This window comes from Somniosus microcephalus, chromosome 26 (genome assembly GCF_052327205.1).
Source record: "Somniosus microcephalus isolate GS21.2 chromosome 26, FLI_Smic_1.0, whole genome shotgun sequence".
Lineage (NCBI taxonomy): Eukaryota > Metazoa > Chordata > Chondrichthyes > Squaliformes > Somniosidae > Somniosus > Somniosus microcephalus.
Genome location: NC_141012.1, coordinates 36,267,842 through 36,293,467, shown reverse-complemented (window position 1 = coordinate 36,293,467; position 25,626 = coordinate 36,267,842).

The following is a 25,626-nucleotide window of genomic DNA, read 5'->3' as shown; positions in this document are numbered from 1 at the left end:
TCAATCACATTGACTTGTTGCCCTTTCTTTGTTTTCACTTTTGAAAAGCATTGTTTGGCAAAGTGATTCTTTCCATTATATTTTGTGCACATTTTTCCAAACGCTGGGCATTGTCTTGACTTGTGCTGGTAACCACAGCGATTACAATTAAAAATTCCATCCTCCGATTGCTTTGCATTTCTGTTCTGCCCCTGTTTCTTCCCTTTGTAGGACACAGCACTGACAGCAGCACAGTCACTCATTACAGTCGCATCATTATTAATTTCACTGAAAGTCTTTGCGTGCTGTTGAGCTAGCTCACTGGCATGGCATATTTTCACAGCATCCTCCAATGTTAGTTCGGTTTCTCTCAACAAACGTTCCCTGACTTTCTTATCATGAATACCAAACACAATCTGGTCACGAATCATGGATGATTTCAGCTCAGAGAAATTACATGTCTGTGCTTTCAGTTTCAGATCGGTCACAAAGCTATCAAAAGTTTAATTTTGCTGCTGTGTCCGTGAACAGAACATGTACCTCTCATAGGTCTCGTTCTTTTTGGGAGAACAATGTGTATCAAACTTCTTTAGCACATCGTCCATTTTTTCTCTGTCCTCCTCTTGATCAAATACAAATGTATTAAATACCTCTATTGCCTGCGGGCCTGCAACCGTGAGCAGTAACGCTATTTTCCTTGCGTCTGGCTTCCTACCGAACCTGACGGCAGCAATGTAGAGTTCAAATTGTTGTTTGAAAGTCCGCCAATTGCAGTCGACATTCCCCGTGAGTTTCAAACCCTCCGGTGGCTTCAAATTCTCCATGTCACATTTCACAATATTCAGCAGATTTTACCAATCCTGGTACCATGTTATGTTCATAAATAAATATACGTTTTCATTATGAACAGCTAGCTTGAGCTAGTCATTTATTCAGCCATGTGGACTAGTGTACAGGCATCCATCTTGACTGCTGCCATGTGGATAGCCCCCTACTAAACATACAGCTCCACCTAGTGTACCATTCTAGAATGACATGTTACTGATCATTACAAGGATGAGGTTGAGTGTGGCTTTGCCATAACATTTCGTGATCTACTGAGATCATTGAAAGGTTAGCGCCACTGCTGTTTGGTCATCCTGACCACATCCCTGCTTGTGTCCTCCTGTGCAATGTGCAATCAGGCTGTGTTAATCTCCTGGGGAGGTGGCTTCCGCCCATTTGAAGGGAAGGGAACCTCCCCGCGTGCTGTGACTCACTCCATAAGCATATAGAAGGAGTCATGGGAGAACCTCAGTGCAGCCGTGCACCTTTGTGAAGTGCTCGTCAGTGTTTGCAGCATCTCTGTAGGACACTGACAGCTCAAATGTCAAAATAAATTTGGACATGGCCCCTTTAAAGACACTGGCTGATGACGCATCATCAAATGACGTCATCAGATCTGCTTCCTTTTAATTGACCGGGAACCTCGCCTTGCAGGATCAACAAGCCCAATCAATGTAAAATCACTTGGAGAGAGCAGGCTGGAGCAGGCAACGTGCTGGGACCGCGACCCGGACTCGCCTCAGTCGGCGGAATCGTGGCCCAGGTCTTTCTCTTCAAGACAGAAAGTAATTGAGAATGTGAATCTGTGGAGCACCTTTGACATCCTCTGTCTGGACATTCCAAGTGTTTCCTGGCCCGTGAACTAATTTTGAAGTGTAGTTACTGTTATGTCGGCAAACATGGCAACTAATTTGCGCACAGCGAGGTTCCACAAGCAGCAATGATATAATGACCAGAAAATCTGTTTTGATGGTATAGATTGAGATAAAAAAGAGGATTCCCCTGCTCTTGTTCAAATAATGCCCTGGGCATCTTTAACATCCACCTGAACAGGCAGTTGAGGCCTCAGTTTAATGTCTTGACAATACAACCTAGATTCATGAGCTCAAGTCTCTGCAGTAAGGCTTGAACCCATGACCTTCTGACTCAGGTGAGCGACACTGACAACCCAAATGCTCTGTCCTTGCAGTTTGCCTACATCATTAGCGTGAAGTTGCACTATGGAATGCATCCAGATGCTTAACATGTACGCGTCAAGTTCCTCTCTCTGCTATTTGAAATAGGTTGGTAAAATGACCAGTTCAGAATCTTTATTAAAAGGAACTTAAACAAACGCATTCTGGGCGCGAAATTCAGTAGCGCCCCATTTTGGGGGCGGTAACATTGGCGAGGTGGGGCATCCTGCGCCTGGCGAGCAAGTCCCGCCCTGGCCATGAAATTCGGCTTACCGCCCCGCCCAGGAAATGGAGCACAATGTCGGGCACTCCTCTTCCTAGTGGGGCGGTAACCAAGGCGATGTCGATGCGCATTTGATAGCGCTCCGCGGAGCACTGCCGCATTTAAATGCCCCTCCCCTTCAGTTAAAGGGGAGGGCTGTTGCACACTCTGCAGGGCCTCCGATGGCCCCAACTAGGACACCAAGGCAGCGCGGTGCTGGGCTGCATAATGGCGGCCAAGACCATGCCACGGCCCACCACGGAGGGCCGACCTGGAGCTCGGCCAAAAATAATAAAATGGCGATGCCGGTCGCAGCCATACCACCCCGTGAGCGGAGGTCGGTCCGGCTCGCGACCTGCGAGGCTGGCACTGACACTGCCAATGGCAGCCTCACGGGATGTAGCCGAATTTCTGCCACGGGGCGCTAAGGGGTCGCTGTGCATGGCGATGACATCATCGCCGGAGGCGTGGTGGCCCGGGACGCGGCACTATCGGGTAGCGCCTCAGCAACGCCCCGTCGAATTTCACGGGAGGGGCTTTTTTCTCCGCCCCCCTGGAGGCACTAACGGCAGGCGCAAAGGAGCCAAATTTCACCCCAAAGATAATGGGCCAGAAATTCGTGAACGGGGCTTGCCGCGCGTGCAAGCCCCGTATATGCACTTACCCTGCGCTCCTGCCGATCAGCTCCAGGGACGCCTGGAATTGGTGTTTCAAACAGAAGAATCCCGGGCAGCGTATGACGTCACGCCGCCCAGGAGTGCAGCCAGCGCGAAGCCTGGAGCGTGCAGTGCAAGTGAGACACGCCCCTTAAGGTCTCATTGTAGCAGGACACGCCCCCAATGTTTCTGTCAAGCTGCTAAGCATTTTTACATGCAAAGCAGCAGTTTAAATAGGTTTTTGGAAGTTTTTTGAAGATTTTGGTAACTTTTATAAACTTTTAAAAATGTTTACATTATTTTGAAGAATCTGAAGTAGTTTTAAACAGATTAAAGCAATTTAAAGACTTTTAAAAGCCCTAAAAGAATTTTTTAAATTCCATTTATTTATTTAGCAATGTCGTCGTCATACGTGTCTTCACACTGTTCCCTTTGGGGAACTGTATGAAGTGGTGGAAGGATTTATGGCCATGATTAACGCTCATTCCGTGACCGTAACCATCTTTGAACCAGCCATTAGGGCGGTTAGTCCTATGGCGGGAGGGTTTTACGGGCTCCCACAAGCTATACAAGGAGGGGGGGCCACCCACACCCACGGACGCAAATATCCCACTGGATGTCAACCCAGAATTTAGAGCCCGAGCTCCGACTCCACTTGCTGGGACTGTCTGGAGCGGGGTTCGAAACCCTACCCTGATCTGGCCCAGCGGCGGGGATCCTACCGCTATGCCAAAGGCCCAATCCGATTAGCAACGTGAAATGGCTGGAATGAGCACACTTCACGGCATTAAAAGAACTCACAATTGAACTGATGATGACCTCAGCAATCTCCTCAAGGAGGTGGAGGCGCCGCAAAAAGGGCAGATGATAGCTTGGTCTTTCAAGTGGCAGCATAGGGCTCCAGTCACGGGGAGGGAAAAGGCGCAGGAAACGTATGGGTGTCACCTTTTGTGCGGAGTGGGCCTTTTGTGTAGTAGTAAGCATCCCCGCCGCTGGGCCAGAAGGAGTAGGGTTTCGAACCCCACTCCAGACAGTCCCGGCAAGTGGAGTCGGAGCTCCAACTATAAATTCTGGGTGGACATCCAGCGGGATACTTGCGTCCGTGGGTGTGGGTGGCCCCCCCCTGCTTCAGATGGGTTGTGGGAGCCCATAAAACCCTCACGCCATAGGACTAACCACCCTAATGGCTGGTTCAAAGATGGTTACGGTCACGGAATGAGCGTTAATCACGGCCATAAATCCTTCCACCACTTCATACAGTTCCCGAAAGGGAACAGTGTGAGGATACGTACGACGATGACCTCTTGCGCAATGCACCTCCTTGGACCCTCAGTCGCAGATGCGAGGGGGCAAATCGTGCAATTGTTAAATTTTTCATTTTATTGACATGTGAAATGTTGGACCAGTAATTCCCTTCCAAATGCGCGAGTACGGTCGGGGTACTTACGCGTCTGGCCGGAGGAAATGCCGGTTTTCAGCATGCACAGTGCATGTGGGGAAAACCGGCATTTCCTGTCCTCTGAACGAAGGGGTTCAGAGGCAGAACGCGTGCAACTGCACAGGCAGCGCGTGCGCAGTAAAATTCGCCGCTTTCATTCATGCTTTCAGTGAGGTCAAGTCATTACAACTTACACATGAAAAAAGCATGGGTACAGTTGCTCCAGAGGCTGCGGAGGAAGATATTTTTTTATCGTGGAGCTTCTGAAAGTATGTATGTCTGTATATATTCCTTTGCGTGTTATGTATGTATTCCTTTACTTATGTGTATGAATGTATTAATTAATTATGACTTTCCGAGAAAGTAACTTATTGGAAAATCATAATTAAAAACATACATTCATACACATTAGTAAAGGAATATAAAACATACATACATATACGTAAAGGAATATATGTGGACATACATACATAACTCATTCTCACATTCCATTCACACAGCCACAATTGCTCCTTCTACCTACCGTTCTGAAAACCCGTTTAAAAAAAAAAATTTAAACTTTAAAACTTACTTAAAATTTCTTAAAATAACTTCCCTCCCTTTCCCAAACAAAAATATTGCATTTCAGAAGCTCCACGATAAAATATATCTTCCTCCGCAGCCTTGGAACAACTTTACACCTGCTTTTTTCAAGTGTAACTTGTAAGGACTTACCCTCACTGAATCCATGAATGAAATCTACAAAGTTCACTGCGCAAGCGCTGCCTGTGCAGTCGCACGCGCTGTGCCTAGACCTCGGGTCTGGAAATGCCGGCGTTCCCCGCATGCGCTGTGCATGCTGAACGCCGGCATTTCCAATGGCCAGATGCGTGAGTACCCCGACCGTACTCACGCCTTTGGCCACGAATTTCTGGCCCATTAAAAACAACTGTTTGCCAAATCCACTCCTGGCAGCTAAACGTCCCGACGCCAAAGATAGAGTTATTTTTTAGTAAACTAGTTGTTAGAACCTCACGAGGTGCAGAATCAGAAATCAGATGTCATCGAATTCAGATAAACATAAGAACATAAGAACATAAGAAATAGGAGCAGGAGTAGGCCAATCGGCCCCTCGAGCCTGCTCCACCATTCAATAAGATCATGGCTGATCTGATCCTAACCTCAAATCTTCTATCACTCTGCATCCACCCAAACCCATGTGATCTCCCGGGAGAGGCGAAAAACCAGATAAAGACCCAATGGCCAATTTGGGAGAAAAAAATCTGGGAAATTCCTCTCTGACCCATCTAGGCGATCGAAATTCTTCCAGGAGATCACTCTGTCCCTATATTATCTACAGCACTTACCTTCTGTAAAGGCGATCTCCACCCCAGCCAGGAACAGGAATAAAACCATCTCCTGAAATCTAACACAGAATTAGAACACAGTAGGTGCAGAACCAGGCTACACGGCCCCTGGGCCCACTCCACTACCCACAGGGCCATGACCATTCCGAACCTAGACTCATGTCCAATTTCCTGCCCGCTCCCCGTAACCCTTAATTCCCTTTACTTCTAGGAAACTATCTATTTCTGTTTTAAATTTATTTAATGATGTAGCTTCCACAGCTTTCTGGGGCAGCAAATTCCACAAACCTACAACCCTCTGAGTGAAGAAGTTTCTCCTCATCTCAGTTTTGAATGAGCAGCCCCTTATTTTAAGATTATGCCCCCTAGTTTTAGTTTCACCCATCATTGGGAACATCCTCACCGCATCCACCCGATCAAGCCCCTTCACAATCTTATATGTTTCAATAAGATCGCCTCTCATTCTTCTGAACTCCAATGAGTAGAGTCCCAATCTACTCAACCTCTCCTCATATGACCACCCCCTCATCCCCGGGATTAACCGAGTGAACCTTCTTTGTACTGACTCGAGAGCAAGTATGTCTTTTCTTAAGTATGGACACCAAAACTGTATGCAGTATTCCAGGTGCGGTCTCACCAATACCTTGTACAACTGCAGCAATACCTCCCTGTTTTTATATTCCATCCCCCTAGCAATAAAAGCCAACATTCCATTGGCCTTCTTAATCACTTGCTGCACCTGCATACTAACTTTTTGAGTTTCGTGCACCAGGACCCCCAGATCCCTTTGTACTACAGTACTTTCCAGTTTCTTGCCATTAAGATAATAACTTGCTCTCTGATTTTTCCTGCCAAAGTGCATAACCTCACACTTTCCAGTATTGTATTCCATCTGCCAAATCTCTGCCCACTTACTTAGCCTGTCTATGTCCCTTTGCAGGTTTTTTATGTCCTCCTCACTCACTACTTTCCGTCCCATCTTTGTATCATCTGCAAACTTTGATATGTTACACTCGGTCCCCTCCTCCAAATCGTTAATATAGATTGTAAAGAGTTGGGGACCCAGCACTGACCCCTGCGGAACACCACTAGTTACTGGTTGCCAATCTGAGAACGAACCATTTATCCCAACTCTCTGCTTTCTGTTAGAGAGCCAATCCTCCACCCACGCCAGAATATTACCCCCAATCCCGTGATTTTTTATCTTGAGCAATAATCTTTTGTGTGGCACCTTGTCAAATGCCTTTTGGAAGTCTAAATACACTACGTCCACTGGTTCCCCTTTATCCACCCTGTATGTTACTTCCTCAAAAAACTCAAGCAAATTTGTCAAACATGACTTCCCCTTCATGAAACCATGCTGAGTTTGTCCTATTAAATTATGTTTATCCAAATGTCCCGTTACTGTCTCCTTAATAATGGACTCTAACATTTTACCAACCACAGATGTTAGGCTAACAGGTCTATAGTTTCCAGCCTTCTGCCTACTACCCTTTTTAAATAAGGGTGTTACATTAGCAGTTTTCCAATCTGCCGGGACCTTTGCTGAGTCCAGTGAGTTTTGGAAAATTATTACCAATGCATCCACAATCCCTACCGCTACTTCCCTCAAGACCCTAGGATGCAAGCTATCAGGTCCAGGGGATTTATCCGCCTTGAGTCCCATTATTTTACCAAGTACCACTTCCTTAGTGATTTTAATCGTATTTAGTTCCTCCCCCACTAGAGCCCCCTGTTTGTCCAGTGTTGGGATATTCTTAGTGTCCTCTACTGTAAAGACTGATACAAAATAATTGTTCAGTGTTTTTGCCATCTCCATGTTTCCCACCATTAATTTCCCGGTCTCATCCTCTAAGGGACCAACATTTACTTTAGCCACCCTTTTTCTTTTTATATAACTATAGAAACTTTTACTGTCTGTTTTTATATTTTTTGCTAATTTACTTTCATAATCTATCTTCCCTTTCTTAATCAATCTTTTAGTTATTTTTTGCTGTCTTTTAAAGACTTCCCAATCTTCCATCCTCCCACTAGATTTGGCTACCTTATATGCCCTTGTTTTTAGTCGGATACTATCCTTAATTACTTTACTTAGCCACGGATGGCTATCTTTTCTTTTACACCCTTTTTTCCTCAGTGGAATATATATTTTTTGGAAGTTGTAAAATAACTCCTTAAATGTACACCACTGATCATGTACCGTCTTACCCTTTAATCTATTTTCCCAGTCCACTCTAATTAATTCCGCTCTCATACCTTCATAGTCTCCCTTATTCAAGCTCAGCACGCTTGTTTGAGATCCAACCTTCTCACCCTCTAATTGAATGTGGAACTCAACCATGTTATGGTCACTCATTCCAAGGGGATCCTTTACTAGGACATTTTTAATTAATCCTGTCTCATTTGTGACTTAACATTTGTGACTATAAGCATTTTTAAAGACTGATCAATCGGGTCAGCTCTGCATCACAAGTTGAAGGACTCTCGCAAGCTATACACCAAGTCCTGGGTTGTGTATTCCTTAACTTTGCTTGCTACACTTGAGTGAGTTTCATTAGTTCATGGTTAGACTGGAGCATTATACTGAACTGAGTTAATATAAGTTAAAACAATTGGTAATCCCCTTGTATAAATTACATCTGGGTGATTAGAAAACAACATTCTTCATGTTTATGAAGAATTCCAAAGGCCCAACAGTGCTAACCTCCCAGCTGGAGGAAGACACGTAGCACAGAGGATCTGGAGGGTGTAATGGGAGAACAAGATAAGTAAAGGTGAAACGTATTGAAGATTAAAAACAAATGTTAAGAATATATAAACAACCATGACTTTGAGTTCATATGGTGCCTTCAATGTGAAGAAATGTCCCAAGAAGCTTCACAAGTAAACAAAATGGAGGAAATGGACATGAGCCAGGAAGAGAGAGGTTAGATGGGTTCACAAAAGCTTGGTCTCAGAGGCTGTTTGAGAAAATTTTCAAGATGGACAAAGAGCTATAGATGTGGAGGGATTGAGGAGTGAGTTTCAGAGAACAGGACTGAGACAGCTCAGGACTCCTACATCAATAGAGGAGCGAAGGGAGGAGGAATTCACCAAAGGCCACAATCAAAATAACAGAGTATTCAGGAGGGGATCATGGGTGGGGGATTTGTAAGTGAGGATGGCGATTTTAATTTTCATGCATTGGGGAAATAGGGAGCCAGGGACGGTACTTTAGACAAATTGAAGTTGATGGAAAATGCAGCATTAGGGGTCAACATGTAATACTTGAGCCAGCAGCTGACAAAGGGATGTTATGAGGGCTTTCAGTGGTGAAGTGGCTAGGTTGAGATGGAGGCAGGCCATCTTGCAGAGTTGGAAACAGGCAATCTGGGTGATGGAAAAGATGCAGGGTTTAAAGCTGAGCTAATGGTCGAACAGGATGATGCGGTCACAAATGCTTTGATTCCACCTGAGCTAGTGACTGGGACTGAAATGGGATCAGCGATAAGAGAGAGGGGAGTTTGTGGCGGGGCAGAAGATATGTTGGCTTTGGCTTTCCTGATGTTGAGCTGGAGAAAGTTCAACTTCGTCCATGATCTGATGTTGGACAAGCTGTCTAAAAGCACAGAGGCAGTTGAGGGGGGAAGAAAAGCTGTAGAGAGGTAAAGATGTTTGTCATCAACATCCATTTCCATTTATCAATACCCTTTGGCCTAGAGTTTTGTTGATGCTGCAACCATTTTATAGGTATAATAAAATGGGCACCTAAGTATCCAATATGGCAGGCGGTATGCATGCCGACATTCAGCATCAGAAATGCGCTGCCTGCCATTTTGGTAAAGGCTGAAGCATCGGAGTCCAGTGCCTGCGCTTGAATCCGGTTTTAGCTTAGTTACCCTCTCAGAAAAATCCAGTCGTTTTGTAGCGAATGATCTATTACTTCTGTAACCATGATGGTCTCTTTCTATGATAGCTTTATCCTTTAATTGGTACTTTGTAGCATCCCATAAAATGTCCTTAAGCACTTTCCCACTGTGGATTTTGACTGAATTGACGTGCAACTACCAGCATTGTGGCTGTTTTAAAAATTCATTCATGGGAAATGGGGGTCGCTAGCAAGGCCAGCATTTATTTCCCATCCCTAACTGCCGTTGAGAAGGTGGCAGTGAGATACCTCTTGAACCGCAGCAGTTTGTGTGGTGAAGGTATTCTCACAGTGCTGTTAGGTAATGTAGAGATTTGCATATCTCTGGTAAACAGGATTGAGTGCAAACCAATATGGTGGGTATATTGTGTTTAATCAGGGTTTAGGATGGAATATAACACACTAGTAATACAGCAAAAACATACGACCGTGACAAGTAGCTGGTACCGGACCCGATCGGACAGATGGCTGGCATGCGTGAACAGTTGTCTGGCTTCCGGCCTCTCTCTCTCTTTCTCTCCCTCTCTAGGGCCTTCGATGGTGAGTGTGGGATCACTCTCATAGAATCATAGAAGGTTACAGCACGGAAGGAGGCCATTTTGGCCCATCGTGTCCGCGCCAGCCAACAAAGAGATATCCAGCCTAATCCCACTTCCCAGCTCTTGGCCCGTAGCCCTGCAGATTAAAGCATCCCAAGAACATTCGACCAAGTCTCTTAGCAACTTCTGCTCAGCTCTCCCTCCATTGTCTGTGTGGGCAAGACCTTGGGGTGTCACTTTTATTCTCTTTTTAGGGGTGGGCCTGGGGCCAAGTTATTGACAAGACCATTTAATCTATCGAGGTTCCCCGAAAACCTCATCACTCGATTCTTGGATGAAAGCCCTCCCCAAAAGGGGGTCTCATTACTTCATCCAATTTGTCTTATTGTTTAATCTTTCTGAAGGTTCTTCCTTTGGAATTTGTGTCTTATCTCTCTTGTCTCTATCCTCATTGACCCAGCAAGTACAAGGCCCAAACCTGTCCCTCTTAATCATGGCCCCAGCCAGAGCTGCCGTACTTTAGCCAGTCACTATCTCACCTTCATCTGGCAAATGGCCCATTCTAAGATGGATACCTTAGCCTCCTCAAATTCCTTTCATTCTATGTCTTTTCCTAATTAACTTTTAATTATCTTTGCAAACAGTTCTGCTAAGCAATCTCCAAATTCTATCTGTAGAGATTATAATATAGTTATTAGTAATAATGGAAGAAACATAGGTTGTGCTTTCACTGGCCAAGTTGAAGATACATTAACAAAGTTAAAACCCTAACTTACAAACAGCAGACAACTAGCTTGGCAGGGCCATCCTATGGGCCCCTGTGTTGAATGTTTATGCCTCACCTAATCTAACTGATTAAAAAGACTGCCTCAAATTCTAATGCAAGTTTTCCAGGAAACAAAACTTATGCAATCCCCTTACTTGTATCGATCCGAAACATACAATCATTTAAACACAGTATTATTCGCGTACCCATATACATTTTTAGGCACCCCTAGTTTCTAAAAGTAGGGAATTCCAGGATTTTGACCAAGCGACCATGAAGGAACAGCAATATATGTTCAAGACAGGATAGTGTGTGATTTGGAGGTGAACTTGGAGGTGGTGGTGTTCCCATGCGCCTGCTGCCCTTGTCCTTCTAGGTGGTAGAGGTCGCAGGTTTGGGAGGTGCTGCCGAAGAAGCCTTGGCAAGTTGCTGCAGTGAATCCTGCAGATAGTACACACTGCAGACACATTGTGCCGGTGGTGGAGGGAGTGAATGTTTTAAGTGGTGGATGGGCTGTCGATCAAGTGGACTGTTTTGTCCTGGATGGTGTCGAGCTTCTTGGGTGTTGTTGGAGCTGCACTCATCCAGGCAAGTGTAGATTATTCCATCACACTCCTGACTTGTGTCTTTTAGGTGCTGGATAGGCTTTGGGGAATAAGGAGGTGAGCAACTCGCTGCAGAATACCCAGTCTCTGACCTGCTCTAATAGCTGCGGCATTTATGTGGCTGGTCCAGTTGAGTTTCTGGTCAACGGTGACCCCCGGAATGTTGATAGTGGGGGATTTGCCGATGGTAATGCTATTGAATGGCTTACTCCTCTAGGTAGGGAAAGTCAGGTAACTGGGGCAGAGGGGGAAAGGCCACCTGGTTATCAAAGACAGCACATCCAATGGGATATGAGCTGTCACTATGAAGAACACAGAGTGAGATTGGGCACAAATCAATGAAACAAATCGAAGGATGTGAACGGACATATGACAGGTCCGGTTCAGATGATGTTTTTTCAGTTTTACATAGGACACCGAAGTAAGACTTTTCTTGTTCTTGTGTGTGGCTATAGTGTGATGAAGCCCCCATAGCCGTGGAGTCTGCAAATGCCCATCTTGATAGCCTTCTGAATAGGTCGGTAATCATGCCACATGGCAGTTTAAGCGTGTATTACAGTTTTAACAAACTCCCTTAAAAATATCGCACTGTGTGACAGGAAAGCCCAACAACGTCAGGATATGTTGGCTGCTGTTACACAAGGAAATCACACAGCCACTAATTGAAAGGAAAAACACTGCACAGCAGTGAGTCAAAATATTCAGAAATAATCTCAACAGTTGATAGAAGACAGGAATAAGACAAAAATATATATGTGGTTGTGTACAATCCTTAATGTACCAGGATACTGTCTTTCAGTATTATATACTCTATTCTGTACAATGCTTTATATTGGTTTGCAGTAGTTCCTTATTTTTTTTTAGCTTGTTTGACGATTTCCATATATTTAAATTTTTGGGCGCTGCAAAACTCATTAAATTTTCCAAATGCAGTCTATTTTTTTGTTAATATGACATCTACAAATATATCTTTAGGGAGAAATGTAAAGATATCTGCTATAAAGTGGAATTAGTGGGTGAGGGAACCAATCACCAGTTTTAGAAGGAACTAAAATCATGTAATTGTGCATTTCTGTTTCAAATTTAACTTGTCCCCATCTTCCTGCTTAGATCCCCCCATGACCCCCTGTAAAGAACTTTGTGACAATTTGTTTAATGGAAGACCAAGTTGTTATCAAAGAAGAAAGGGGTGGACCTGTTTGAGCCTTAAAGGTTTGTTCCAGGTCATCAAAATGTTAGTGTTATGTTCTGGAAAACTCAATGAAATTTTTATGATTTTGTGCACTGCGGAAGGTTTCATCTCACAGCAGATGTTATACCTCCGCTGGGTGAATTTTTACAATGCCTTTTTATTTCTGCTAGTTGTCAGTGAATACGGTAGATGCTGATGCAATCGGTGATGCAATGGTGACATTGTGTCACTTGCTCCTACTTTCTGCTCTGCGCAAGTGACCTGTGAGGCACATTGCCAGATGCTCCTTCAAGCAGATTATTTGTGAACCTCCCCCATTGTTATATCTGCAAATGTTAATCTATGTTAATCAGATGAATTATTAATTAACCACTGGGGACTGATACACCCAGAACGTCTTTCGTCGCTGTGGATTCTGTTTGGCGGAGACTTGAAGATTATTGGAACTGGACCTAGCAGAATTTAATTCCTATAGGTTTAATCATTAACAAGCTTTATTAGAAACAGTTAACAAGAATTATGATTGGTGCTGAATGGTGAGCAACTTGACTGATATTTTTTTTGGTTGAAAAAACAGTGGGGGATTAGGGATATTAGACTGAGATAATTAGGGATATTAGCTGGACTGAGTTATTGGGCCTTACAGAGTAACAGTCTAATTAACATACACAGTTGGCATCAAATGATCACTGACACCCCATGTGGTATTCCAAAGGGACGTCACATGTGCATGGACGTTTTGCTGAATCTGACATTCATTTGCAACAATAAACATCCCAAATTGAACAGCACCAATTTGGCCCGAGATGCACTTCACCCCGTGGCCTGGGACACCACCTTACTCAGTGTCCGATCACTCAGCAGGGATGTGGGCCTCTGTTCCTGACGAAACATGTGTGGCACCTCCCCAGCCACTTTCAGCCTCAGACAAGGAGTTTGGATCCTCCCTCTCCTTGGAATAGTTTTCCCCTGACTCACCCGTGGGCCTACACAGGGATTGACTGAAGCAGCATACACTTGATTAAAAATAAATGTAAAAAAGCTGGAAAAGTGTAATTGTTCAGGTGCCCAGCTCAAGACTCTCATGGTTTTCTTTTAACCATCTTTTACCTCTTTGTTTAATTGTGTTTTATTTTTGGCTTTGGCTGGTCCTCCTGCAGTGAGGGTAAAACTTCAGTCGGGGTGGGGCGGGGGGGGGTGGGCGGTAGTGATTGTCCTCTTGATTCATGTAATGCAAGTGTAGTTAGAAAGATGCCATCCAGATCTTCCGCTACGCACCAGACTGATACCTGTGATGGCAGGAATGATGTATGAGGAGAGATTGGGTCGATTGGGCTTGTACTCGCTGGAGTTTAGAAGAATGAGAGGGGATCTCATAGAAACTTATAAAATTCTAACAGGACTAGACAGACTAGATGCAGGAAGGATGTTCCTGATGGTCGGGGAGTCCAGAGCCAGGGGTCACTGTCTAAGGATAAGGGGTAAGCCATTTAGGACTGAGATGAAGAGGAATTTCTTCACCCAGAGAGTGGTGAACCTGTGGAATTCTCTACCACAGAAGGCAGTTGAGGCCAATTCATTAAATATATTCAAGAAGGAGTTAGATATATTTCTTAAGGCTAAAGGGATCAAGGGATATGGGGAGAAAGCAGGGACAGGGTACTGAATTTGGATGATCAGCCGTGATCTCATTAAATGGCGGAACAGGCTCGAGGGGCCGAATGGCCTACTCCTGCTCCTATCTTCTATGTTTCTATGTTTCTATGACTCAGAAAACAATACCAGACGAAACCAGGTCAATGCTCGAGTCGGTCAGGAAAATGGGCATTCCTTCTGAATGCAAATTCTGCCATATCCTGTGTCTGCTCGAAATACTAAATGGAGAATCAAGCATCCCGGCAATTCTCTTCTCTCCTTCTAACAGCCTGAACTTCTGCTCCCAGCCTCTGCCACTTGATTGTTCTCAGGGCTCAACTGAACAAAATATTCCGAAACCAAAAAAAAACCAAAGAGATATGTAAAGAAAAACACAGATGTCAACACTGATCATAGCTATTTCCAACTGTTTGATTTTCTTTTTCAAAGTTACACTGATGGTGAGCCTGCTTCTTTAAACTCCTTCCAATGTGACCGTGCTTTAAATGTAAGCTTCCTTTTCCACCAGATTTCCTATAAGCGTGCTGTGTCTCGTCACTGTAATCTAAAGCTTCATCAGTAATCATCCAGAGACAACTTGGCCTCATCGTCTAAGCTCACCATCTGCCGCTCAGGATAAAAACAGAGGCAAGGAATAGATTTCAGTTGCGAGGAAATGCTGGCCCATGAAAGGGCTGTTTTACCAGAATAATTGTGATGATGCATAAGATGCAGTGATTCCACTGATTAATGTGTATAATGCTGTTTAATGTCAGTCCTGTTGACAGGATGCTATTAAGTGCGCTACTTAAAGATGTGCTCACTCTCTGAGGAAATTTGGGGACGATTTTAACCCTAACCATCTGGCGGCACCCGGGCAGGTGGGCAGTTAAAAATCGCACAGATCACAGACCTGCCCTGGTGCCACCGTGAGTTGACTGTTCCCAATTTTAACCTTTACTGAACAGGTAGCAAGCAAACCTTGCCCAAAGCCAGCAGGGTCGTTTTCTTCAAATGTATGTTGGATCCCAATGATGTCATCAGGACCCGACTCCAATTTTAACTGGGCAGCCAGAGCAGGAAGGCTCGATGGCTTTTCCGCCAGGATAAGATGGCTGGGAAGAGGATCGGAGCCAGAAGAGGCCCCAACAGGGAAGTTTTATTTACCTGCTTGTTTGGGGTCAGGAGGAGGATAAGTCATCCTTCAAGCCCCACTAGGAAAGCTTACGCCTCCCCGGCCGCGGACTCACCCCCCACCACCCTTCCCGATTGCGAGACCTCCTTCTTGAGGTGACCCAGGCAGCCGATCCTACCACCTTCCTGGAGTCAATGGGCAGTCTCCGAGTCATGTGATTTACCACCGCCTCCCACTAATTTCACTCCTTTCAGGCCTTTATTGTGTAAGTTTTATAACCCAACACTTCCACATGCAGGTAGTTGCAGTACAAGAATAGAATACTAATGTTTAAATCAAGCAGGACCGACCTTACCATCTGTGACAATATTGAATGTTATCTATAAAAATGCAGTGTATGTTATTTTGTGATATGAGGGGATCTCCCATGGAATTGTTCGGCATGAGTTGAGCAATGCACTGCTTTACTACATGAGCTCCCTAAGCCCTGTCAGCACATGATACATTCTGCTCCAGGTGGAGCCAAAAATGCCCACACTCTTGTGACAGGGGTTGTCTCTTTCCCCCCTCCAGCTGAACAGAATCTCTCCGTCTCCACTTTTCCAGCTACTCCGCCACTGGGGAGAAGAGTACGACACTGTCGGCAGTTAGGGGAATTTCCACGAAAGAATTATGTTCCACCCAGCAGTCGCCAGCCCATCGGCTTCATTGGGTAACATCCGCCAGTTGTCCCTTCGCCCGTGAAGACCAGCGTGCGTCGAGGTAGCTCCTGGCAGTGGCAGACTCCAAAATGGCTGAAGAGGACACCAGCCAGTCTGAGGCATGAGCAGTAGCTGCTGGGAGCCTCTAACCGCAGCTTAATACTGTAAAAGATGAGCTGCTAGTTTTGGGTACAAGAATAAAGAATGGAAGCTTACATTAAAATAAAATTTCTCAGTGCATTAGAGGACCAAAGGGATCTAGTTGTGCGGAGAAATAAATCCTTAAACAGGCAAAACAAAATGTCAGGAAGAAGGTAATTGGAATTTGTGGGTTTATATTGAAAGGGATTTCGTACAAAAGTAGTCATGATGACTCTGTACTAAGTAGTGGTTAGACAATATCTCAAGCACCGTGTGTAGTTCTGTGGAATATAACAGCTCTGGAGAAAGTGCAACACAGATTAAGCAGGATGATAGCAGAGATGAGGATTACAGAATAGATGTGTTTTTTTAATTTGTTCTTAGGATGTTGGGTAACACTGTCAGACTACTAACGGCTGCCGGAAAAAGTGCCTCCTAATTTCCCTCATAAATGACCTAGCTCTAATTTTAAGATTATTGCGGCAGAAATTCCGGTCCCTGCGGGTGAGTACGCGCTGTGTACTCACCCGTAGGGACATCGGAAATGCCGGTTTCAGGCATGCACTGCGCATGTGCTGGAAACCGACATTTCCGATCTGTCAAGAAAGCTCTTGACAGATCGAACACCTGCCCTGGAGAAGGGCCTCTGCGGGTGGAGAGTTCCGTTTTTTGGAGACCCTCCGCCCGCAGAAAACACTTACAATTTTTGCGCCTGTAAAAGCAGGCGCCAGGCTAAGAGTTGAAGAAAGTAAAATTAAAATGAAATTTTTCCACTGATTTATCATTTTAAAATACTTTAAAGAAAGGTAAGTTTATTTTTAGCCCTGTTAAAAACTTTAATTATCTTTTTCAAAAATTAAAATTTTTGTTTAAAATAGTTAATGCATAGTCATTTTAAAACTGTGATTTTTTTTACATTTATTTGAAGTTTTACTTATGTTTTGAGGGTGATCTCTATTCACAGATTTGATAGGTCTTCCTGTCAAATCTATGAATGGAGATTCCCTGCTCTGATTGGCTCCCCATGGCCCACGTGATCCCAGGGACGCTGCGAACTACCTGCGCCCCTGGGATACGCGGGCCCTGCACACCGGCAGTTTGAAGAGGCACAGCAACAGAACTCCGGTCCAGGCGGAGATTTTTCCAAATTGCAGCCCTCCGCCCGTGGGAGGGCTGCGAACGGAATTTCTGGGCCATTGTCCCCTCATTCTTGATTGCCCCCATTCAAACAAATAGTTTCTCTGAATCTTGCCTCTCAAATCCTTTTAACATTAATTCATACCACTGTACGTCCCTACATAAAGAAACCACAACAAACACAAAAAATAAATCACTCCTTTGTCTATAAACTTGGCCCTCATCTTTCCGTGAGCAGCATGACATACTCACTGGGAATCTGAGCTCTCAGGCTTCTGGGTACAACTATTCTTCCTATCTGGCTCCCCATACGCTAAGGCCTTCCGATGTCAAGCCCCAGGTCTGACCAAAAGAGTGCTCTATTGGGCCTCCGCTAGTGTCTTAAGAAGCTGTCTATAGGAAAATACTGCTCCCTTTGCCTGACATTCTAGGTCCTCCAGCTTCTCCAATGGGTTTTCCCCATGCTGCTGGCTTTAGGATATATGCACTGCCTTAAACCTCTCTCTCGAGTGCTTTACTGGAGCATCCCAACATGCCTGTAATACTCAAGTCAGCCTGGACTAGACAGAAAGATTGAGCCCTGAGATGTTGCTTCATGCACAGCTCACTCCTGGTGTGTTGCATTCATATTGCTCCCTGTCAGCACTGGGTAAGGAAAAAAGAAAGAGCGTGCATTTATATAGCACCTTTCATGACTTCACAACATCAGGATGTCCCAAAGTGCTTCACAGACAATTAAATTACTTTTGAAGTGTAATCACTGAGTTAATGTTGGGAGTCACGGCAGCCAATGTGCGCACAGCAAGGTCCCACAAACGGCAAAGAGATAAGTGACCAGATAATCTGTGTTAGTGATACATTTGAGGGATAAATGATGGCCAGAAAAACTCCCCTCCTCTTCAAAGAATGCTATGGGATCTTTTGCATCCACTGAGAGGGCAGATAGGGCCTCAGTTTAACATTTAATCCAAAAGACACCTCCAATTGAAGTTTTTGAGGAAGTAACTAACGTAGAAGACAGGAGAATGTCTATGAATGTAGTTTATATGGACTTCCAGAAGGCATTCAATAAGATTCCAAATAAGAGATTGTTATCTAAAATTAAAGCTCATGGAATTGAAGGCAAATTATTGACCTGGTTAGGAAATTGGTTAGGTGGTAGAAGACAGAGAGTAGAGTAATGGGTAGGTACTCAAATTGGAAGGAAGTGACTGGTGACGTCCCATAAGGATCTATGCTGGGGCTTCAACTCGTCACTATATTTATCACTGACTTAGGTAACATGATAGAGAGCCATATATCCAAGTTTCCCAATGACACGAAGATTGGTGGCATAGTGCAGATGGGAGCATAAAATTATTAAGAAACATTGATAAAATGAGTGGGCAGGACTGTGGCAGCTGGATTTCAATGCAGGTAAGTGTGAGGTCATCCATTTTGGACCACAAAAGGAAAGATCCGAGTATTATTTAAATTGTGAAAACCTAGGAACAGTGGAGGTCCAAAGAAATTTAGGGGTCCATGTACACAGATCATTAAAATATAGTGGTCAGATACATAAAGTAATCAAAAGGAATGTTAGCCTTTATATCTAGAGAGCTAGAATATAAAGGGGAGGACGTTTTGCTACAGCGATACAAAGCCCTGGTTAGATCACATCAGGAGCACTGTGTACAGTTCTGGGCACCACGCCTTAGAACGGATATATTGACCTTGGAAGGAGTCCAACACAGATTCACCAGAATGTTACCAGGGTTCCAAGGATTAGATTATGAGGAGAGATTATATAAACTAGGCTTGTATTCCCTGGAATATAGACGGTTAAGGGTATAAGTTGATTGAGGTTTTTAGGATTTTGAAAGGAATTGATAGAGTAGATAATGAGAAACGTTTTTCCACTGGTGGGGGGAGTCTGGGACAAGGGGACATAACCTTAAAATAAGAGGCAAGCCATTCAGGAAAGAAATTAGGGAACACCTCTTCACGCAAAGGATGGTAGAAGTGTGGAACTCTCTCCCACAAAGAGCAGCAGATGCTAGGTCAAATCTGAGATCAATAGATTTTTGCGAACCAAGTGTATGAAGGGGTATGGAGCAAAGGCGGGTGGATGCAATTAAGATGCAGATCAGCCATGAACTCATTGAATGGCAGAACAGGCTGAAAGGACTGAATGCCCTGCTCCTGTTCCTAGGTTCCTACGTTCCGATGTTCCTAATGGTCCAGCAGTCCAGCAGGACTGCACGGACGTGTCAGTTTAGATTATGGAGTGGATGCATAACCCATAGCCTTCTGAGTCATGACCAGAGTGTTATCAACTGAGCCAAGGCTGGCTTTGGATTGGCCCCGTCGCCATCAACTTTTACAAAGTCCTCAGCAGTTTCTGGTCTTGCAATCTCATTGAGAAGCTGGTCACTCCTGGTATATCTGCTGAGTTGTTGAAATGAATATGTGACTTCCCCTGTTTCTTGTCTTCATCAGTGAGTTGATGGACTCAACCCAGCTGAAAGAGAGGCAATTACTGAATTACTGCAGATACAGACAGAATTGGACAATGGCAGACAAATGATGTGTTATCTCTAGTGCCGAGTCAACAGATTCAATAATTATATTAAGAAAGATTGCCTCTGCTGTTACTCATCCAATTTTAGCCACTAAGGGTATCAGAATGTATTCAGTTACAGACATCCAGTGTGTTCCATTCAATCACGTCAGATCTATGTTGGAGTAAACAAGTGATAAAGATGCTGAAAAACTGATAAGATGAGAGCCCTCAAGAAAGTACTGCTCTACTCGCCATTAGCAGTTGCTGCAGTGCTCTTTACAACTTATATCTAAACCCTGACAACAACACCAACTTGCATTTATATAGCACCTTTAATGTCGGAAAATGTCCCAAGGTGTTTCACAGGAGAATAATCATACATAAATTGACAGCGAGCCAAGGGAGGAGATATTATGAGCGATGACTTAAAGCTTGTTTCCAGAGGTAGGTTTTAAGGAGGAGAGAGAGATGGAGAAGTTTAGGGAGTGAATTGCAGACCTTAGGACCTAGACAACTAAAGGCCTGGCCATCAATGGTGGGGCGATGAGAGTGGGGAATGGGAGGCCAGCCAAGAGAGGGAACCGTTTACAATATCAGCTTGCATTGGGGCCAGGAAGGGAAGTTGGGTGGTCAGCAGTTTAATGGGAATAGGGTCGAGAGAAAAGGAGGTGGGTCACATTGACAGGGTGAGCTGAAAGAAAGTGTGAGGGGAGGTGAGAGAAAATCTATAGAAAGATGTGGTTTCAGGGCGAGGGCAGAGTGAAACCTTGAGGAACGTTGGCTTGGTGAGCTAGAGGAAGGTAGAAATGCAGCAGATGCAACTGAACAGATGGTCTCAATCTTAGTGACAAAGAATTCCGTGAGCTCCTTGCTCTTGTTGCTGGAGGTGAGGTGGGAGGGGGCAGGGGAGAGGGGGTTTGAGGAGATGGGTAGTAGTGGAGAAATGAAGCTGGGAATTAACTTTTCATTTTAGATGAAGCTGGAGTAATGAGCAGTTTTCGCAGAGGAGAGCAGGGCCCAGTAGTGCTGGAGGCCAGATCTGGTTCAACCAATTGTGTGGCATTTCTGTATCTGGGTCTCTTAGACTTAAGGGAATGAAGATGGAGGCGATACCAGGGGAAACGACCAGGGTGGGGCAGAGTAAGGGTTTTACTGGAGACAGGACCCCGATCTTGACAAGGGCAGGTTGTGGGGTGGGGGGGTGGGGGGCAGTGTAGGGGGTAGTGGGGGGATCGGGGTGGTGGGGACGAAGTTCAGGCTTCCTCACATGCTGGGAGTTTTGACTCCAGAGCCTGCACTTCTTATTTTACAGCAGGATCCCCGTCCAGAATTCAGCCTGATTGACAGACTTGGCTTCCAGTCGGGTGGGAGCATTCCGGAGCAGGCCACAGCCTCAAGTAAGGTGCCTGAAGCTGCTTCTGGGAGCCTGGAGGTGGATCCAACCCCAGGGGTGGGGGTCCGGGAGAGGTCCGATACCGGGGCGGGGTCCCATCTCCGATTCTGGGTTATTTGTATAGGGAGGGGCATCTGATGGGGTGTGGTGTCCGATCCAACGCAAGAGGGTAAGCTTGGGGGCTGGGGTGAAGCACTCCTGTTCCTCCAGGGGCACAAGCAGTGCTGTAGCGGCACTTACCTTCTCCCCGAAGCTGCCCTCGCCTCTCTGCAGCTGTCCGTCCTCCTGAGGCCTGGGATACCCGGCCGGCCAGGGTTAAACCTGCAAAGCAGGTTAAATCTGAGGCTGCCAGCCTTATTAAAATATTTAAATGGCCAACCCGCCTCCATTAAACCTGGAAGTGGGCAGGTTGGAGGTGGGTTGGGGTCGGGTTTGAGATTTTAAAAGTTTCAACATCTTATTTTTGGGGGTTAAAATTCACTCCAAGGGCACCAGAGACGGAGGTGACAGTGATTGAGCAGATCGACAGCTGCAGATGTATCATGGCCAATGGGTGGCTAAAGTCTAGACAGTTGGGATTTTTTAAGTGCCATTTTAAGTACCTCAGGGAAGAGAATTTTCCAGGGATGAACACCGAAGGATGTGGGGTTGGAAAGGGGTTGGGGATATGAATGATGGGATATGGTAAACATCTCTAGCAAGCTGTAGAGAATACACTTTTGTTCCTGGGCTAGCTGCCATCGTCATTCTATCAATCAAATCTATGCTTCATATGAACTGAATCAAATGACTCCTGTGAAGGCTCCTCTCTCCCCCTCTTCTGAATGGTACCCAATTGGAATGATAACTGTCCATTCGGTGCTTGGATGTATAGTTAGTGACGACAGTAATTGGCAATATAAGAGCCATACAATCAGATCAATGCCACTTTTGCAGTGAGCATGATTTTTAGCAGGCATTTTAGAACAGTCTGGAGTGGTCTTGTTTGAAAACAAGCCATAGCTTTATTTGAACAATTCAATGAAACTTGGCAGAATTTTCCATTTGCTTAGGTGGAATTGAGCTGAGTGCTTAATTCACCCATCTGGAAAGGGCCTACAGGAAGCTAACTGATGGAGGTTGCCTTTTATGTTTTACAGTATATTTTTAGTTTAGCTCTCTGTTCATTTTTGGGCAATTGTATGGCAATTTGTTAATTTACTCTTATAACAATATGTTCATGTGAAACCTAAACCAGCTGAATATTGTCTGCTAATTCAGCAGAGAGCTCAATGTACTTCAGAGAATCATAGAATCATAGAACGTTACAGCACAGAAGGAGGCCATTTTGGCCCTTTGTGTCCGTGCCGGCCGACAAAGAGCTATCCAGCTTAATCCCATTTTCCAGCTCTTGGTCCGTAGCCCTGTAGGTTACGGCACTTCAAGTGCACATCCAAGTACTTTTTAAATGTGGCGAGGGTTTCTGCCTCTACCACCCTTTCAGGCAGTGAGTTCCAGACCCCAACCACCCTCTGGGTGAAGAACTTTCCCCTCAAATCCCCTCTAAACCACCTACCAATTACTTTAAATCTGTGCCCCCTGACTGTTGACCCATCAGCTAAGGGAAATAGGTCCTTCCTATCCACTTTATCTAGGCCCCTCATAATTTTATACACCTCAATAAGGTCTCCCCTCAGCCTCCTCTGTTCCAAAGAAAACAAACCCAGCCTATCCAATCATTCCTCATAGCTAAAATTCTCCAGTCCCGGCAACATCCTCGTAAATCTCCTCTGTACCCTCTCTAGTGCAATCACATCTTTCCTGTAATGTGGTGACCAGAACGGCACGCGGTGCTCTAGCTGTGGCCTAACTAGTGTTTGATACAGTTCAAGCATAACCTCCCTGCTCTTGTATTCTATGCCTCGGCTAATAAAGGCAAGTATTCCGTATGCCTTCTTAACCACCTTATCTACCTGTCCTGCTACCTTCAGGGATCTGTGGACCTGCACTCTAAGGTCCCTTTGTTCCTCTACACTTCTCAGTGTCCTACCATTTAATGTGTATTCCCTTGCCTCGTTAGCCCTCCCCAAAATGCATTCCCTCACATTTCTCCAGATTGAATTCCATTTGCCACTGTTCTGCCCACCTGACCAGTTCATTGATATCTTCCTGCAGTCTACAGCTTTCTTTTTCATTATCAACCACACAGCTGATTTTAGTATCATCTGCAAACTTCTTACTTGGAACAGTTACAAGACTTTAGCAGAACAGGAAGAGTGAAAAATGGAGGTCCATAAAATAAAATCTCTTAAAGTATAAACTTGTATAGGGGCTGAGGTAGCTGCCAGATATCTAAGTGAAGAGTCCCTAGTGGTCAGCAAGTCAAGTTTAAATGAGTGATGGAGGTTGCCTTTGAAGTTCCAAAACTGCAGTAGTTCATGTTTCAAGCAGTACAAGATAAAAGAAGGCACACTGTGGCGATCAGCAGGTACCAAAACTAGACTGCCAACTTTCCCCATCCCATTATGACACCACACTATCTGCAGGTGTAATATATGTGGGTAGAGCAAATGAAGGACAGAGACTGGATGAGTTGCTAGTCCATATGCTTGCTTTATTAGGCAAGAGTGAACTGAGCATGCTTGACATGAATCAGTCATTCATGAAAGAAAGACTTATGAAATAATACTGAGCAGTCTACGGGTGGCGCTGTCCAGGGAGAGTATAAATACTCGGGCACGAGCCCAGCTTGCGCAGGACATTCTTAACAGGAACTAGTGAAGGACACAACTAGACCTCCATGTTGTAAAACAGTTGATTAAAGCTTTGTTTAATGCTTAGACCAAGTGCCTAGTAGTTTTCTTATGTCAATGCTGATACTAAACCATGTGACAGACCATGTGATAATACATTACACTGCTTTACCCCTTTAAAAAAATGTATGTATACCCCTCTCAAATACAACAAAACTATGGTCCCACCTTTCCCAGCATTACATGTACCACATAACAAAAACTCCTGGCTTTTTTTCTTTTAAATTAACTACAAATCCAGTTTAATAACAGGTTTGCGGAGCCTTCCTGATCTCATTACAGAAGGTTTTGGTTGTTTTGTTTTGGTTCCAAACTCAAAGATGATTCTGTTTCTATCTCAGACTTGTTTGAACCTGGTACTTCAGTTACTGAAGTCTGTATTGAGTCAAACTCACGTATGTGTTCATGATCAAGTGGTTCGCTGTCCAATCCAGGCCAGTAAACAAAGTTTCTTGCAATTGATTTAATACTGACAATCCCTGGATGTTCAGTATGAAGTTCGACTGGAATTCTATCTCTCAAAGAAGTAGGTACCACCACTCTGTTGCCCCACTTGATACAACCTTACTTACAAGACAATTCAGTACGATGTTTATGGAATGGTTTCAATTCTGTGTCCAGACACTGATCAGTCCATCCATTCAAGGTGTTGTCATACACTCTTTTCAGTGCTGAGTCCTTTTGAGTCTCAATCTCAGTTGCATTCACAGGAAAGTCTTTGTCAACTGCATCTAGCGTGAAAATAGCACCTTCACTCCCAACACGAGTTTTCATGTGGCAACCTGGACAAGGCATCGGCGATTGCGTTTTGCTTTGAAGTGTGATATTCAATTGTGTACTGCCCAATATTGCATTCTTGATGTGGCCAGTGCAGGGATGGCAGATTTTGGCCCCAATATAGCTAAGAGTGGTTTGTGATCGGTTATTAGGATAAACTTTCTGCTGATCACGAACTTGGAATTTCATGAGTCCAAACACTATGGTGAGTGCTTCCTTTTCAGTTTACGCGTAGTTTCTTTCACTCTTTGTTAGGGTTCGCGATGCGAACATGATTGGTTTCACTTGGCCGTCATCCATTATGTGGCTTATGACATCTCCCACACCATAGCTGGAAGCATCACAAGCTAACTTAAGCTCATGCTGTGTGTCATAGTGCACAAGTAGAGCATCGCTAGAGAGACTTGTCTTACAAGCATCGTAAGCTTCCTGTTGCACTTTCATCCATTTCCACTGGACATCCTGCTTGAGGAGCTCGTGCAATGGAGCTAACATGGTCACTAACTTAGGTAAGAAACGTGTGTAGTTCTGGACCATTCCAAGGAAAGATCTTAACTCAGACATGTTATGTGGCTTTGGAACATTGATGACAGCATCAACCTTTTTCTTAATTGGTTGCAAACCATTTGCATCAACTTTCAGACCAAGGTACGCAACCTCGGGCTGCATAAAAGCACATTTGC